This window comes from Balaenoptera ricei, chromosome 4 (genome assembly GCF_028023285.1).
Source record: "Balaenoptera ricei isolate mBalRic1 chromosome 4, mBalRic1.hap2, whole genome shotgun sequence".
NCBI lineage: Eukaryota > Metazoa > Chordata > Mammalia > Artiodactyla > Balaenopteridae > Balaenoptera > Balaenoptera ricei.
Window position 1 is genome coordinate 124,253,544 of NC_082642.1, and position 18,743 is coordinate 124,272,286.

Here is an 18,743-nt window from a genome sequence, read left to right on the forward strand (position 1 = left end):
CACCCGAAACTAATATAATATTGTGAGTTCACTATACTTCAATAAATTAAAAATATAAAAATAAAAAGGAGCCACATTTATCCAACTATGCCAGAAGCATCTATTTCTGTTCTAAACACCACAGATTAGGAGGGCCTGAGGTATACCGGAGTTTGATGAAGAAATTCAAAATAGTTTAACACACATATATATATAGTACTCACTCTATACTGTTTTATACTTAATACTGTTCTAAGCATTTTGCAAATGATAACATTTTGCAAATGATATCATTTTGCAAATGATAACCCTAAGATGTAGGCATTTTCATTAACTCTATTTTACAGAAGATTTAACTGAGGCACAGATAAGTTATCCTGTTGCCTTAGACCACACAGCTAATGAGTGGAGAGATCCCCAGATTTTAATCAAGGAAATATGGCCCCAGAGTCTGTGCTCTTAAATAACCTACAATACTATAAGGATGTCTCTTGCTTCACTCGAAAATAAAATAATTTTTGGTACTTATTTGCAATATTCAAATACTGGGCCAGTGACTTGTAGAAGAAAGTCTATCTTGATTCAGTATGTCACTAGGGATCAAATTGAAGACCATGGGTGGAGGCATATTTGGGCTCAAAATATAAATAAATCTTCTAAGTCAGATGATTATAAAATTTTATATAGAAGGTAGTGATTTATATATCAGAGCAGTTGTCATGCTCACGCTGAATTACCACTGATTCTACAGACAGAATTAGCATCGTTACTGATATTAATTAACATGAATTCTCATTTATAAAGAAGTAAATGTCTAATTGGTCTTGGTTGAGATATAGACCATCTCCCCTATTTTATTCCTCCCTTTACACACACACCATGTAGTAAAGTCCAGGTTGTTTATGTGTTCAGTATGTTCATGTTCATTGATTTACTCTTCTTCTCTTCCATGAAGGTTAATTTTGTGATTCTGTAAGAAAAATGCCATCCATTAACTGTTTTCCTAGTAAGCTTAGCCCTGTACTCAACATATAGGCCTGGATTAAAAATGCTTTTCTTTTCTTTTCCCCTTTTTTGTTTCTGTATCTACAGAGTGTTATTCTGAACAGCTTCTCAAACTTTGGTAACAGTGCTCTAAAGCACAGGAATTTTCTTCAAAAGCAGAGCCTGGAAAGGATCTATAGCTATAATTTATCAATTAGACAGACACTGGCAAAGAACCAGTCAGAGTTTTTAGGGAGAACTCTGTATGTAAAAATTGGATTGGAAAGGAATTGAAATACTAAAACACAGAAAATCGTGTACATTAAGTTCAAATCTACATGCTATAGTTGAAATTTTAAGAACTTTGACAATTATATAATTTTTCTGAATATAGATTTTAAAAAGTATGAAGACATAAGTGACCTTTTTAAAGCAATTTGTAAAATTAACTGTGAACTAGCTCTTCTGTTCTCTGCCACGAGAAAGCTCCCTTGCCACACACAAAATTGCAGTGGCTAAAAAGATTAAATAAAATTCGTAAAATGCTTTAGTTTGAATTCTTAATGATATCATACTCAAAAGCACGAACTTGACTCATGCACCATTCTCTTACCAAACTTTCTTTTACATCACATTCACTTTCCATTATAACTGAATTCCATCCCTTGAAATAGTCAAAGTTTTCAACTAAACTGTGTAGGCAGATTCCATTTTACCCAAAGGAAATCTTGCAAAACACTATTTGGAACTCTCTGCTCACAGAAAACATAAAGACAAGTCTCTCATTGGGCTATATATGTTTCTCTTGCTAGAAAAGACACAATTTTTAAAGATTGTATTGTTTATTTTAATCAGAAAAATAAACAAATAACATTGCAGGTTTATGGTTTATATCAACCACAAAGAAATGTGCTTGGTATCATTTATAGCCTAGGGTCTCTGCCTATGTTACAGTCAGAGTCTTTGTAGGAAATATATGGAATGCTCACAGTAATTGAGAAAAGTTTCATAGATGTACTTTTTAAAGAGTTCAGGATCTGGTAAAGGAAGAAAACTGTAGAAGGTTTAATATCTTGGGGATAGCAATAGCAGAGCACTTTTACTAACTTCAGTACGGAAGGCATGGGGAAGGGAGCATATATGAGAACCTAGGGTGTAAATGTCACCCAGGAGCTGGTGCTTCATAAAGTGATTCATTCAGTCTATGGGGGAATATTTACTTGACCTTCACCTATTTCTGCCCTGCAATGTACTGCTTGTGATGCCCATATATTTTCACATATTTTGTTTGTTTTTTAGGTTCAGTGTTTGTTTGTTTGTTCATTTTTTTCCAGGCAGGAGATTAAATCCCTTCCCTACTACTCAATCTTGTCTGGAAGTAGAAGTTCTGTTAGATTCCCTTTTAATCTCTGATTTGGGTGTATGATTTTTTTTTCCTTTTGTAAAAATATGAAGTGTTTCAAATGTGATTAAAACTACAAATAATACTAAGAAAATACTCCAGTTTCCTCCGCCTGGCATTAACAAATCACAATTTTCTTTCACAATTGGTATATTTATTTTGAAAATAAATTATAATAATACAGACTAATAGTTGATGAACAGGGTTTTCACAAAAGTAATATTCAAATGCCCAATAAGCACATTAAAAAGTGCTCATTTTCTTTACTCATCAGGGAAATACAACTTAAAGCTACAATGTGATACCATTAAGCACCTCTCAGTTAAAATTTAAAAGATTGATAACACCAAGTGCTGGAGAGGATGTGGAAAAAGTGGAAATCTAATGGTCTGCTATTGGGGAATAAATTACAACAATGATTAAGGTAGTAGTATGTACAAAGTCTCAACACAAATAAACCCTATGATGAGAAAATTCACTGCCATAGATAGATAGATAGATAGATAGATAGATGATAGATAGATAGATAGATGAAACCAAAAGAAATGTGAATGTATGTTCACCAAAAGATATGTACATGAATATTCCTAGGAGCACTATTCATAATAGACATTGACTGGAATCAACATAAATATCCATTGACAATGCAGTTATTAAATGAATGAATAAATAAATACATATGTAAAAAACTCCAACAGATTGAAATCCTTTAAAGTATGAGCATTAACAAAATATTGCTATCAGACACAGTAAAAATAAACCTTCTAAACATAAATAAACTTTAGTGAAAGAAGCCAGACACAATAGAGCACATACTTTATGATTCCATTTAGGTAAAGTTCAACACCAGGCAAAACAAACCTATGGTTAGTCAGGAGAATGGTTGACGTTTATCTTGAGAGAATTTTGAAGACACTATTTCATAGCCTTCTATATTCCTATATTGCTATTGAAATAGCTGTTAATAGGGAACAGATGAGAGGACTTCTGAATATTGTTAATGTTCTATATCCATATCTGGGTGATGATAACATAGATGAATTGTTTATGTAAATTTATTGAGTTGGACACTTAGGATTTATCTTCTTAGGGTATGTTTTACTTCATATACTAAAAATTATAATCACATATAATTGATAAAATTAAAAACTCATATTTCTTCCTCCTTCCATATATAGCTACTGTTCTGAATTTGGAGATTGTGATTTCCATAAAGATTTTTATACTCTTGGTATATATTGACAAACAGGTATAGATCTAAAAGTAATATGTAGTGCTTTTTGGATTTTTTAAAGCATTTTATATAAAATAAAACTGTATGTGCAATTTTAAAATGTTTTATTCAGTACATTTTGAAATGTTTTCATATACATATATTTGTGTATTTTTTATTCATTTTAATTACTGTATGGTTTTTCATTGGTGAAATATACCTAATGTATTTATCTCTTTTCTTCTTATAGATATTTAGGTCATTTAGAATGTTTCCTTACTATTATGATATTGCATTGCACATTCTTGAACATGAGTATCCATGGATATCCCATAGTAAAGATACTTAGAAATCCTGGGTCATAGGCTACCACATTTTAAACTGTTAAGGCTTTATAAATTTATCTCTAAAGATGTTATTTCAAGTCACATATTTTAAAATATTTAGACTGAAATTATTATGATCCCCCACCCTTAACATTCAGTAGTACACTCTTCACTAGAGGTCCTTTCTCTAAGTAATTTCTTAGGATACAAAGAATGATTACATAATGGGTTGGTAATCTTTCATCTTGCACTCCTGCTGTTGAGTTACTTCTCTAATAGTTCTCTTGCTCTTTGTTGCCCTGGAGATCAGATCTCCAGAACTACGAGGTGAACAACCCTTCCTCAGACCTCATTGTTCTCCTTCTCAGAGCTTTCCCATACTGTACCTAGAGCCATGCTTTCATGAAGACATTTTGTTTAGAAATTTTTGTGGGGAAATTTTTCTCTCTCTCAATCCCAAATACATTCCATTTGTAGGCCAAATATATTCCAGAACAATTGGTGAAGGGCAGATTTACTGTCTTGCCCTAAGCCCCTGTGAAATAATCATAATGTAATCTGATATGGTTCGCATGGCCTGAGCTACTAAATGTTTTCTATAGTTATTTATTTTATAGATATTTGTTTAATTAGCTTATGAAATAATAAAATGAATGAAAGAGGAATCATCTGATAACTCTCTATATTTGTTTTTCTTTTTTAAACAAACTGTCCTGTTTCTTTAACCAGTTCAAAAAATTTTTGTCCATGTGTAGTAGGCAGAGGTTTGCCAGTACTTTTTCATTTTGTTTCATGGATTTTCTTCTTTTTTTGTTGTTGTTGAATGTTGTATGATTTTTAATCAATTTTTTACTAGAATGTGTGTGTCCAGATTTTACTCCTACTGTTAGACATATATTTCCTTTATTGCAGGGGAAAATATAAATGAATGTATATATAATTTTTCATGAATGAATGTGACCATAATGTAGCTATTCATGGACTCTTTAAAGCAGCTTTGTTGTATTTTATTTTGTCTTTTTACTGACAGTCACCACTCCCTGCTTTTATTTCAATTATACCTATATTCCTTATCCACTCCAATACCCTAGTAAAACAATGACAACCTTGTATATGTCTTTTCATATTTACCTCATACTCATATCATCACACAGATAACATACACACAATTTTGCCACAGATATATAGCCTTTTGATCAATATTTTATATAATTTTCTTTTGCTCTCTATTCTATATCTTGCCACTCTCCAATTTCCATAAGTTTAATATCCATTCTCTTTCATTGATTAAGTTGTCTCCATCTGTTCACCCAGGACCTCAGTCCAGAATTTGTTTGGATCTCTCAGCAGTTTTGGTATCTTGCCCCATGATACCTAAGATTCAGTCTCTGTGATCAAGTGATTGTTTAGTTCATTTCCTGAGAAATATGAGATTGTGTCCTCCCAACAACCTAAATCCCCAGAAGGTTATAATATCCATCCCATGTAACAGTTGGCAGTAGTATTATTTTTCAGTTCCTTTTTCAGTAGAGACACTGTATACCAGGCTCCAGTTCAATCAATGATTCCAGCTCTAGTCTACCATATAAAATGAATCACTTTTAGTCATTCTGACCTTGCAGGAGTGAACTTCTAACTACTACTGCCTGATCCTGGATTCAGAATCCCATAGATCTTCAGATACAGTGTTGTTACTCCCTCAAGATTTTCTTCCATTTGTTTTTGTCTATGGGGATATAGCTTCTTCAAGCTGACCTCATTTTTTGTTTGTTTCATTTTTTATATTTTATTTATTTTTATACTATGTTCAAAGCACAGGGTATGCATCAAAGGAATAACTTCTGTACTGACATGAGTGGGGACTTCTGTGTACTTTCTGATAGTTACTTTCCCCCTCCATTGTAGCTTTTAAAATTTTCCTTTATTTTAATGTTCTGCAATTTTGTGGTTATGTTCTGTAGTCTGTGATTTTGTTACTCATTACACTGGTTATTCTGTGGACTTGTTAAACCTTAAGATATATTTACTTCAGTTTGGAATAACATAAATGTTCTATTTACTTCTTATTTTTCTCCCCATTATTTTCCTTGATCTCTCTTTCTAGAATTCCTGTTAGCTGAAATTTGGGTCTCCTTGATTGATATACTAATTGCAAACACATGTTTTACTTTCCTTTATATCCCCCATCATTGTCTTTATGTTCTGCATTCCATATGATTTCCTAGACTTCTCTAGATTTATTTTCAAAATTTTGAATTGCATTTTTATATTTGGTAATCATATTTTATCTTTCATGAACTCATTTGTGTAATGTGAATTCTCTTTTTGTAGTGTACTCTTCCTGTTTCACATATACAGGATCTTCTCTTACTTGTTAATTGAGTTAATATTTTTAAAACATTTAGAACAGTGCCTGCCACAGATTAAGCAACATATAAGTATTAGTCAGATCAATAAATAATCCGATAAATACAAGTATGTTGGCAGAATTTTTTAAAATATGCTTCTTTATATGATCTCTTAGCTTCTTCTCAGTTCATTTTATTGATTTTCTTTCTTTCTTCCTCCCACCATCCCTCCTTCTCTTCTTTTCTCTTCTCGCCTCCCCTCCCGTCCTCTCCTCTCCTCTCCTCTCTCTCCTTTCAAACGACATCCTAAAACACTGCTAAACATTGATTGTCTAGTAATACTGAAAGTATAAAACCAGAAATATCATGAAATGTGCAAGATTTATTGACCAAGTAAATGGATTGTAAGAAAAAATTTACTTGGAGAACATTCAAGTGTCAGTATTTTTACTTTTGTTTTATTGGGGTCATTTACATTTCATGAGAATGATTGAGTGCCCTTGTCTGGCAGTAGGGTAGATGTGGAAACACGTTTATTAAAGTCTTGAGGTATCATTGTGTAGAATGCATTTGTTTACTGCACACCACACTTCACCATCATCTGTTATACTGGAACCTAAATAGAGTGCCATTCTTTTGCTCCAATATCTTTAAAGAGTGAAATTGTCCATCATTTTCTGAAGTTAGAGAAGGGTCATTACCTGCCTCCTCAAAATAGAACTGGTGCCTAGATAATGTATTTTTATGAAATGGCCTTTGAACCAATACTTTAATTTTTTATTCCAGTTTTATTGAGATATAATTGACATATAGCACTGTATAAGTTTACAGTGTACATCATAATGATTTGACTTAATATATATTATGAAATGATTATCACAGTAAGTTTACTGAACATCCATCATCTCATATAAATACAAAATTAAAGAAATAGAAAAATATGGTTTTTTGTGATGAGAACTTAGGATTTACTATGTTAACAACTTTCATATATAACATACAGCAGCATTAATTATATTTCTCATGTGTACATTACATCCCTAAGACTTATAACTGGAAGTTTGTTCCTTTTGACTGCCTTCATCCAGTTCCTCCTCCACTCCTCTCCACCCCTGCCTATGGTAACATAAATCTGGTCTCTTCTTCTATGAGTTTGTTTGTTGGCTTATTTGTGTTTGAAGTGTAATTGACCTACAACACTATGTTAGTTCCTGTTATACAACATAGTGATCCAATACTTCTGTACATTTCAAAATGATAACTATGATAATTCTAGGTAGCACCTGTCAGCATACAAAGATATTACATAGTATTGACTGCACATTTCATACCCATAACTCATTAATTTTGCAACTGGAAGTTTGACCCTCTTAATATCCCTCATGTAATCATTTCCTCCCCCCATCTACCTCCCCTCTGGCAACCACTAGATTGTTCTCTGTATCTATAACTCTGTTTCTGTTTTGTTATGTTTGTTTATTTGTTTTGTTTTGTAGACTCCACATGTAAGTGAAATCATACAATATTTGTCTTTCTCTGTGTATTTCACTTATCCACTTTCTCATAAATTGCAAGATTTCATTCTTTTTTATGGTAGTGTAATATTCCACTGTGTGTATGTATGTGTGTATATACATATATGTATATATACAAAACATGTTTATCCATTCACCTATCAATGGGCATTTAAGTTGCTTCTTTATCTTGGCTATTGTAAATAATGCTGCAGTGAACACAGGGTTGCATATATCTTTTCTGATTAGTGTTTTCTTTTTCTTTGGATAAATGCCCAGGAATGGAATTTCTGAATCAAGTGTGGTAGTTCTGTTTTTAACTTTTTGAGGAATATCCATAATCTTTTCCAAAGTGACTGCACCAATTTACATTCCCACCATCAGTGCATGAATTTTCCCTTTTATCCACATCCTTGCCAGCAGTCCTTATTTGTTGTATTTTGGATAATAGTCATTCTGACAGGTGTGCAGTGATATCTCATGGTGGTTTTGATTTGCATTTCCCTGATGATTAGTGATGTTGAGCATCTTTGCATGTGCCTGTTGGCCATCTGTATATTTTCTTTGTAAAAGTGTCTATTCAGATTCTCTGCCCGTTTTTTAATTGGGTTGTTTGTTTTTTTGATGTTAAGTTATATAAGTTCTTTGTACATTTTGGATATTAACCACTTATTGATATACTGTTTGCAAATATCTTCTCTCATTCAGTAGGTGGCTTTCGTTTTGTTGACAGTTTCCTTTACCGTGCAAAATCTTTCTAGTTTAATGTCGTCCCATTTGTTTATTTTTGCTTTTGTTTCCCTTGTCTAAGCATACAAATCCAGAAAATATTATTCTGTCCAATACCAAAGAGCATATTGCCTCTGTTTTCTTCTAGGATTTTTATTGTTTCAGATTTTATATTTAAGTATTTAATCCATTTTGAATTTATTTTTGTGCATGATGTGAGAGAGTAGTCCAGTTTGATTCTTTTACATGTAGCTGTTTTGCCAACCTCATTTATTGGAGAGGCTGTCTTTTTCCCATTGTATCTTTTTGCCTCCTTTGTCATATATTAATTGCCTATATAAGTTTGGGTTCGTTTCTGGGCTGTATATTCTGTTCCATTGAGCTATGTGTTTTTGTGCCCATTACATACTGTTTTGATTACTGTGATTTTGTAGTATACTTTGAAATCTGGGAGTGTGATACCTCCAGCTTTGTTCTTCTTTCTCAAGATTGTTTCAGCCATTGGGTTCTTTTGTGTTTCCATACAAATTTGGAATTATTTTTTCTAGTTCTGTGAAGAATGCCTTTGTTTTCATAGGGCTTGCATTGAATCTGTAGATTGTCTTGGGTAGTATGGTCATATTATCAATATTAATTCTTCCAATCCATGATCATGATATATCTTTCCATCTGTTTGTATTCTCTTCAGTTTCTTTCATCAGTGTCTTATAGTTTTCTGAGTACAGGTCTCTTACCTCCTTAGTTAGTTTTACTCCTGTGTATTTTATTCTTTTTGATGTAATTATAAATGGGATTGCTCTTTCACATAGTTTATTTGCAGTGTATAGAAATGCAACACATTTCTGTGTATTAATTTTGTATCCTGCAACTTTACTGAATTTATTAATGAGTTCTAGCAGTTTTTTGGTGGTGTCTTTAGGATTTTTCATATATAGTATCATGTCATCTGCCAATAGGGACAGTTTTACTTCCTGCTTTCCAATTTGGATTCCTTTTATTTCTTTTTCTTGTCTGATTGCTCTGTCTAGGACTTCAAATACTATGTTGAATAAAAGTGGTGAGACTGGGCATCCTTAGCTTGTTCCTGATCGTAAAGGAAATGCTTTCAGCTTTTCACTGTTGCATATGATGTTAGCTATGTGCTTGTCATATATGACCTTTATTTTGTTGAGGTATGTTCCCTCTATCCCCATTTTGTGGAGAGTTTTTTCTCATAAATGTGTATTGAATTTTGTCAAAAGCTTTTTCTGCATCTATTAAGATGATAATATGATTTTTATCCTTCAGTTTGTTAATGTCCTGTATCACACTGATTGATTTGCAGATATTGAGCCATCCTTGTCTCCCTGGGGTAAAATTCTACTTGATCATGGTGTTTGTTCCTTTTAATGTATTATTGAATTCTGTTTGATAATATTTTATTGAGGATTTTTACATTTATGTTCACCAGTGATATTGGCTGGTAATAATCTTTTTTGTGATATCTTTGTCTATTTTTGGATCAGAGTGATGCTGTCCTTGTAAAATGAGTTCGGAAGAATCCTCCCTCTGAATTTTTTTGGAATAGTTTGAGAAGGATAGGTGTTAACTCTTCTCTAAATGTTTGGTAGAATTCACCTGTGAAGCTGTCTCATCCTGTACTTTTGTTTGTTGGCAGTCTCCAATACTTTAATTTTTAATGTTTAGGGCCACCATCTTCTATACCACTTCATAAGCTTTTTCAGTTCTTCAGGCTACATAGGCCTAATTTTTTTTCAATGCATAAGTTTTCTAGTCTGTTGTTACCACTCTTCCATTTGCATTTCACTTCCAAAAATGTATTGATATTTTATTTCTGTTTTATTTGTATGCATCCTTTTTGTCCTTGTGGGTTTATGTTATTTATTCTTTTACTCACATTTTGACATGTTATATAAGGAAGCAGACCATAATTTGTCAAAAATTTAGATGAATACTATTTGACCAATAAAAAGAATTCTTATACAGGGTTAAAAAGAGCTCATACAGGACCAGGTGAATATGAACCTGTGGGATAGTAGATAAATCACTTTTGTGTTTCTGCATAGGTAAAGCTCTCTGAAAAAAAATATTACTAAAATTTGGGACCTGGGCTAAAAGATCAAGCTTTAGAAGTTAATTTACAAATCCATGTATAGCTAATGAGAAAACTTCAGAGATTCACTAAACTCCAGAGGTATTTGTTTACATTGGTGGGGAGATGAGAGTGTTATATTGGATATTGGATACATCCTCACTGGGTTGTAATAAAACAGAAGACACCAAGATTATCTGTTTCCTGGAAAAATTTATTTTTATTCCAAAGGTTTAGAGGAAGTGCCTAGGATCCTATCCAAGGAGCAAAGGTTATTGTCTCCTTCTTTCAGGAAGTGAAGAGAATAACATGTACATAAATTTCCAGATTCATATTTAGTTTTTTCTGTCTTCTTCATCTATAGACTCCATGTGTATGTATATGATGAAATCTGGCTCTCACTATAGCACACCAGGGGTAAAAAATTGGGACACTGCACACTTTATAGTTGCTTTAAAATAAATAATAATCAGCTCTCTCCAGAACCTCATATCAGAATAGTAATGATAAAAATAGATACTAAGAACTTATATATGCTTAAAGAGTACTGATAAATAAAAGATATGGTATTTTACAGTATCTATTTTAAATACTATGTTTTTACATGCTATATACCTCTAAAGAGCTAAAAGAGATGAAATGTAGCAAGAATTTCCCTCTATATTTTTCCTGTATGATATTATCCAATAGGCAATAGAGTATCAGTATCTTGAAGGTTGAATAACTTGTATTCTTGTGCTCTTGGCTTAGGGAGCAACCAAAAGATTTCCTCCCAGACTTATTGCTGTCCAAGATTAATAGAGCTGCCCTTCTTTTGTTCTTTAGAGAAATGTTTCAACATGGACTATTTCCTATAGATAGGAACAGTAACTCACAAGGGGCAAATCAACTGATCATAATATAGCAGTATGTTTTTACTACTTTTATAACATTTTCTTTATAGTCTCTCCTAATGGGAGGTTTTTTGTTTAAAGAGAGGGTTCAAGCTTATTCACCTTTATATCCCCCAGAGTACATTTACAATATGTTGAATAAATGTTTATCGAATGAAATGACTTTAAAATTTTATAAAAGTCTTTGTCTCTATCTCCCTCTGTCTCTGTTGTATGTGTGTATATGCATATATATACACATATGTATATCTACACCTTACATACACACACATGTATGGAGAGAGAGAGAGATACAAATTGCTAAACTTTTATAATATGAAAATTGTTAACAGGAAACCCCATTCAAAATGTAGTTGGGAAGCCCTGAAGGGGGAGCTTTTACACCCTACCACTCATTGCCATCTGCAGACGCCAAACAAGAAACACATACCTTGCATCTCCAACAGGAAGAAGCTTTCTACTTTACTAATCCAGCAGAAAGAAGGTTTTTCTTTTCACCAGGAAACAGCCCAAGCCAATGAGAAACTACCACCAGTCAGCCAATGAGAAAGGTTACCACCCTGAACTCTCAGTTTCCACCAATGAACTTTCTTTCAAAGCAGCTTCTCCCATTCTCCCAACTTCTTCTTTTTTTTTTTTTTTCTCCCTATAAAGTGACATTCTTCTCCTTTGTTTTCTGGACTTGCCTATGGTTATTACCATAGCTTGCATGTCCTGAATTGTAATTCCTCTGCTATTCTTAGATAAAACCATTTTGCTGGTAAAATAACTGGTTGTTTTATTTGTAGGTCGACAATATCCTATTCAAGATTTATTATTTATAAAAATGAATAATACTGTTTTTTCTTCAGAGTAAAAAAAGGGCTATATATGCATAGAATGCCGCTTTGGGATTTCATTAGGAATTATTCAGGAGTAAGGGAGAAAGATAAATTAGGAGTTTGTGGATTTCAAATATATTTAAGATTACTACGTGTACTTCTGTCATTTTCAGTGAATTTTGCTCTCCATGGAAATTTGAAAACCAGGTTTAATTGTATTTCTGGAGTGGCCAATAAATTTAACCTTTACCCTAAACCTGTCGGGATGATTTTGATGTTTGTCATAGTATTTTATATTTCCCACTCAGAGGCAGCCTTTCATATGTCATTAAGGACTACAAAACACCATTATTTTTTTCTGTGCTTAGAAAGAACACCATGTGTTTTAGTTTCAATGAACTTGAAACAATGTTCCATAGCATAAGATATGACATTAGAATCTTTTTCACACCATATAAAATTTAAGCATTTATTCTAAGTTCGTGGTTCTCTATTTGTATGTGAGTTTATTCTCCCCACAAGGTAAAAACATCATGTGTTGTATAAGTATTGGTTGCTTGTCACTTTCAAGGGATATCTTACAACTAACTCAACTTCCAATGTGATTCTCACACATCCTTTAGGACTAGTGAAAAATCCAGTCTTAGTGTTATTAGGTCTTCCTTCCTTCATAGTCATTTGAAGGTCTCAGTTGTCACATACTGTGAAAGCTCTGTTTGACTACCCTGGCTAACCTGAGAATGCCTAACTTTCTAGCCTTGAGATACAATGATTCTCAGCCCCTCACATCAAACCTGGGGCCAGGAAACATTGACAAGATCATACACTTTAATGCTTAGGGCTCAGCCTTCCTAGAGAGCTCCTCACACAGATGTTTTGAGGTCTTTAAAACTCTCCAGTGAGCCAATACTGAATGCTTAACAGGTTCCCTCTCTCCAAGGATCTCTTCCAAGTTTGGGAGAGTCTTTCTTTCTCCATTCCTGCTCCTCCAAACATCTCTCCTTGTTTTGCTTTTACTCTTTGAAGTTCCTAGCATATTTAGTTTAGTCAGTTTAGACATTTTACAAATCACATGAAGAATCATTAACTTGAACCAACTTCTGAAATTAGGACAGCAAAATTCTCTCAGACAAATAAATGCAAAGTTATGGCTAACTTATTGGAAGAGAGAGTCTAAAATATTAAGTGCAAAATAACATCTAAATAAGTTATCTTGCCTCATTTATATTTATCAAATTAGTTCTTATTTTGTAGTGTATAATTTATTTATTTATTTTACAGACCTCTCATGGAGGAAAGTCACAGAGTTCTCTAATAAGGAAACACAAACCTTTAATGCTTTCAGACAGAAAGGAGAGTTTCTTTTGTTTTTAATCTTAAGTTTCGTTGTGTTTTTTATGTTTGGCACAGAAAAGGGATGATATTTCATGCCCAGGAGTATTGTATATTTCGAGCAAATACCTTGTGCACTAATGCTGCTTCCAGGAACATTGAGGAAGTAGGGAAAACTCTGCTTGTCTCTAATCCAATTCTCTTCCACTGCTTCTTGTACTTTAACCTCATGAACCATATTTCTCAAATAAATGGCATCTATTACTCTAAAAGGAGACTCCTCTAATTCCATTTGAAAGCTGTAGCACAAATTTTCTTTCTTTTCACAACCTATATGATTTGAAATAAAGTAACAACTAAATCAGTAGTTTTACTAAAAGTATACAATTAGGGTCTGCATTTAAAACTCTGAAAAATCAGTCATGACAAAATTATGTATTGGTTATAATACTAAAATAGTCCCAGATCATGAATTGCTCCATAATGTGTATTGTTTGTCATTTAATTTGGTCTCAGTTTTCATCACTTCTTATAGTGAAAGCATACATATTTAAATGATAGATCATTTAAAAATATGTTTGTTTTGTTTTTTTTTAGTATATTTGGGAGTGTTACTAGCAATGCCCAAAATCTATTTGGATTGGAATCATGTTTCAGATTTATTTCTATTGCTCATCAAAATGAAGACATGAATTTGATTACATTTTCCATCTATTAAGTATGGTATTTGTCTCTGTCACAGAGAAGGAAGAAGAGGGTTAGGGAGAAGGAATGAGAAATGAAACAGAAACCAAAATTTTGAAAGCAACTGTACCATAACTCACAAAATAGATAAACTGAACAAACAGTGAGCCTGAGTTCAGTTTTTGTTTTTTGTTTTGTTTTGTTTTTTTAACACTAGCTTACTAAGGCCATATTTTCCAGGATGACAGAAGGACTGATTTAACTCTTAACATTGTAGACTTGTCCCAAAGATGAATTCACGAACTTTTCTAACAAATTTTCTATTTTACCAAATCTCACCAATCCTGCCAGACTGCCCTTTTTGATACATTTATGAGACTGAAAAGATTGTGCTCTGCCTTGCAATTATGATAAAGTCAGCTTTTCATGAAAAATATGTTTTTCTGGGCATCTTTATATGAAAACTAATAGGAAAAACAGGTAGAAGGGACAAAATCCCTTAGAGTGCAGAGGTTGTATAAATAACTTTTTTAAAGAAAAATGGCAAGAGGAACATAGCTATAGGAATTTGTGTAAACTATAGTCATTTTGTCTAGATATTAACAGTAAGAATGACCTCTTAAAGAATGAAGATAAATTTAAAGTAATCAAATGGGAGAGAGTGTGAAAAACTAAAGGAGGGAGAAAAACCAAATGTGGAAAACATTCATGGAAATGAAAAAAAACAAATTACATTTTAAAGTGGTTTTGACCAATTTATCATTTTTTGTTATTATTTCCATATTTACATCAAAGATTCACATGAAGATTATAGAAGGTAAAAGAGAGACATAATACATATACAGTTTCTTTGGAGGGGCAAGAAAAACAAAATCATGATGCTAGTTGCCCAGCAAAAGATTGTTTACTAATTCAGTTGAGATAAAACTCAATGCTCATATTTGCATTAATCCAAACTTCAGGAAAGAAAGAATTTGATAAGATTTCAGATCTCTAGAATAAAATGCATATACTTTGGAGACTGTATCAGATGCAAAAAGACCAGTATATCTGGAAGAGTGATCTAGAATGAATGATAAATACTCACTTCACTCTTTAGGAAGAGTAGATATGGAAGATATAGTCCCTTCGATATAAAAATGATTTTAGCCATTCCAATAAAAGTAGCAGTTGGAAGTGGGGTTCAGATTAAGATATGATAAAAGAGTTATTATTTATTGAGTATCTCCTGCATGCCAGGCAATGTTCAAGGAACTTTAAATTATACCAGTTTTAATCCCACATAACACCATCAGGTAATCTTATTGCCATTTTACAGATGAGGGAATTTGGGTGTTAATCAATTTAAATATTGTTTATAATCCTATTACTCTGAATGCAGAATTTAAGGTCTTAATTTTACTCCAAGCTACTTTATAATATGCAAGCCTACAAATGGACAGTAAGCTTAAGCACCTCCAATTTTTTCATTGTTATTAATTAAAATCAGCATTGGACTAGATTGGAGTTAAAGTTATGCTATAATTGTCAATAAAACTCTTAATGTGGAAAGTATAGTAAGGTTTTTTTTAAGAGTATAAAACAAATAGTGCTTGTTTATATGCAAACTGTCCTGAAGCATTTTAAAATCAGAGGCATGACGGCACTAATACTATTGTTACTAGTAGTATTACCACTACTGCTACTATCACTACCACCACCACAAAAAATAACTCAAAAAATTAATCATGATTACTACCATTTTGTAGGTTAAGACACTGAAACTCCAGAGTTTATTAAATTCCTCATAATGCTGAGGAGGTAAGAGGCAATCCTAAAGTTAGGAGTCAGTTTAATCTTTCTGCAAATTCCATGTTATTCAGCTGTGCCATTTGCCTGTTTATATGTCACTTCACACATGGAATTGCATTTTTATATACAATTTTATATACATTTTATGAATGCTTTTTCTGAATTTATTTATTACAATAAGACAATGAAATGGTCAAGTCAGATGTTAATCTTGCTTTTCTTTTTTAAAGATAAGAAAGCTGAAGTTTCATTTTCAATGCAGGTGGTACAGCAAGAGACATCATATTCTAACCTAATCATGTTCTAACAAAGGTAGAGGCAGGAATAAAACTTCAAAAAGTTTTCTTGGACCACTGAAACTGCCTTTGAAGTTGCCATCCCTTTTCTCTGTCTGCCTCCAAGCTCAATAGTTCATACTATTAAAATGTCTACTACACTGTCATTTCTTTTTTTTCTCTTCTCTTTTGTCTTCTTTTATCCTCTCCTGTCCGGTCCTGTTCTGCCTTGTCTTGTCTTTCCTTCACAATTTCCATTTTGCTAAGGAAAAGCATCCAGATTTCTAACTCTGATTGACAAAAGTATTCTCAAGCTGGTCCCTGACTAACACTTATACATTGTCCTGATACATTCTCCCACTCATTTATTTAATGTACTCCAGCCATGTCTGTCTTTTTATTGTTCCCACAACATGCTAGGTTCATTTCCAACTTGTGCTGTGTATATTTGATTTTTTTTTTCTGCCTAGAGTGTTATTCCCCTAATTTTGCTATTGCTGGCAATTATTTTGTTATTCAAGTGATCAGAATTCCAAAGTGGGTCTTACAGGATAAAATCAAAGTGAGAGAAGGGCTGGTCATTCTTGAGGCTCCAGGAGAGAATCTGTTCTTTATCTCTTCCAGCTTCTGGTAGATTCTGACATCCTTTGGTTTATGGCTGCATCACTCCAGTCTCTGCTTCTGTCCTCACATTGCCTTCTCCTCTTCCGTTGTCCACCCTCTCTCTGCATCCGTCTTATGAGAACACTTGTGATTACATTTATGGCCCACCAAGATAAACCAGGATAATCTCTCCATCTCTAGATGCTTAATTACACCTGCAAGATCCCTCTTGGCATATAAAGTGATACATGGGGTCCAGGGAAGAGGATGTGGATATTTGGGGTGAGGCTATTGTTCAGCCTACAACACGATAGTAGAAAAAATTCTGAGCTCTTTGGATATTTATATTGAAAATGAATTCACAGGAAATAACTCTTAGAATTTTTCAAACTGTTCTAGTTAATATATGACTGCCCATCATAGATATCTCTAGTTTTTCTTCATGCTAACCTAAAAGCTGAATTCACTACTTATCACATACATGAAGAAATAATCAACTCTACAAAATATTAGTGATAAATATAGGTATTCTGAAGATTTTTCATAAAATACATATGAGTACATACATAAAATGTACATAAAAGAGTACATACATATACAATTTAACTTATTTTAATATATAACAGTTAATTTAATTAATTCTATTTATATTTTTGTATTTCTCCATAAATTACTCTTTCTGCCATCCTTCACCAAACCTCATTTTCACCCTTGCACTTTTCTCAAATCAGTCTTCAATATCTCTTCTATTTTTTCAAAACATATTATACATGTTCAAGTTCTCTCAATCCTAATAGATAGATCCAAAGATCTGTTGTTCTATTTTCAGAGTGGGCTTATTAATTAAAATATTACTTGACCTACAATGCTTCTCTCCATAGATGATGAAGATAAAGATGGGCTAATTATTTTGCCATAAAGATGTATGCTTTTTAAAATATTATTAAACAAGGATAAAAAAATTCCTACAAGAATTCAGATCACCTATTTACCCATATAGGATAAAGTAAATCAGATTAGAATCAGACTCTTCTTCTAGAGTACTATATCTCAGAAGCAAATTGAGACAAACATTTTCAGAGTTTTAAGGAAAAAAGATGACAGTTGATGCTGTTTTTCAAGATTCTCTAGAAAAACAAACATTTAAATACATATTTAAAATACATGTTATATAATTTATAATGTTATTCTATTGTGTTATAAGTATAATAATGTTATAATGTTATAGATATATATCTTATATATTCATATATATTTTCTGTACACATATGTATAATATATACATATTTTATATTTACATATAAAGATATTTATTATAAGGAACTGACTCACGTGATTACAGAGGCTGAGAAGTCTGAAGATCTGCAGACCCAGGACAGCTTATGTATACTTTCATAGTGAGTCCAAAGCCTCAGAACCAGAAGATATGGTGTAAGTTCCAATGAAAACCTACAGGAAGAGCTGAGATTTCAGTTTGACTCCAAAGGCCAAAGAAGACCAATATCCTATCTCAAAGCAGTTAGGTAGGAGGTATTCTGTCTTATTCATGGGAAGAGGGTCAGCCTATTCAGGCCTTCATCAGATTGCATGAGGCTTACCCATATCAGGGAAGGCAATCTGATTTACCCAGTCTACCAATTCATATGTTAATCTTATCTACAAACTTTCTCACAGACACACCCAGAATCATATTTGATCAAATATCCGGGTACCTCATGCTCCAGTCAAGTTGATACATAAAATCAACCCTCACAGTT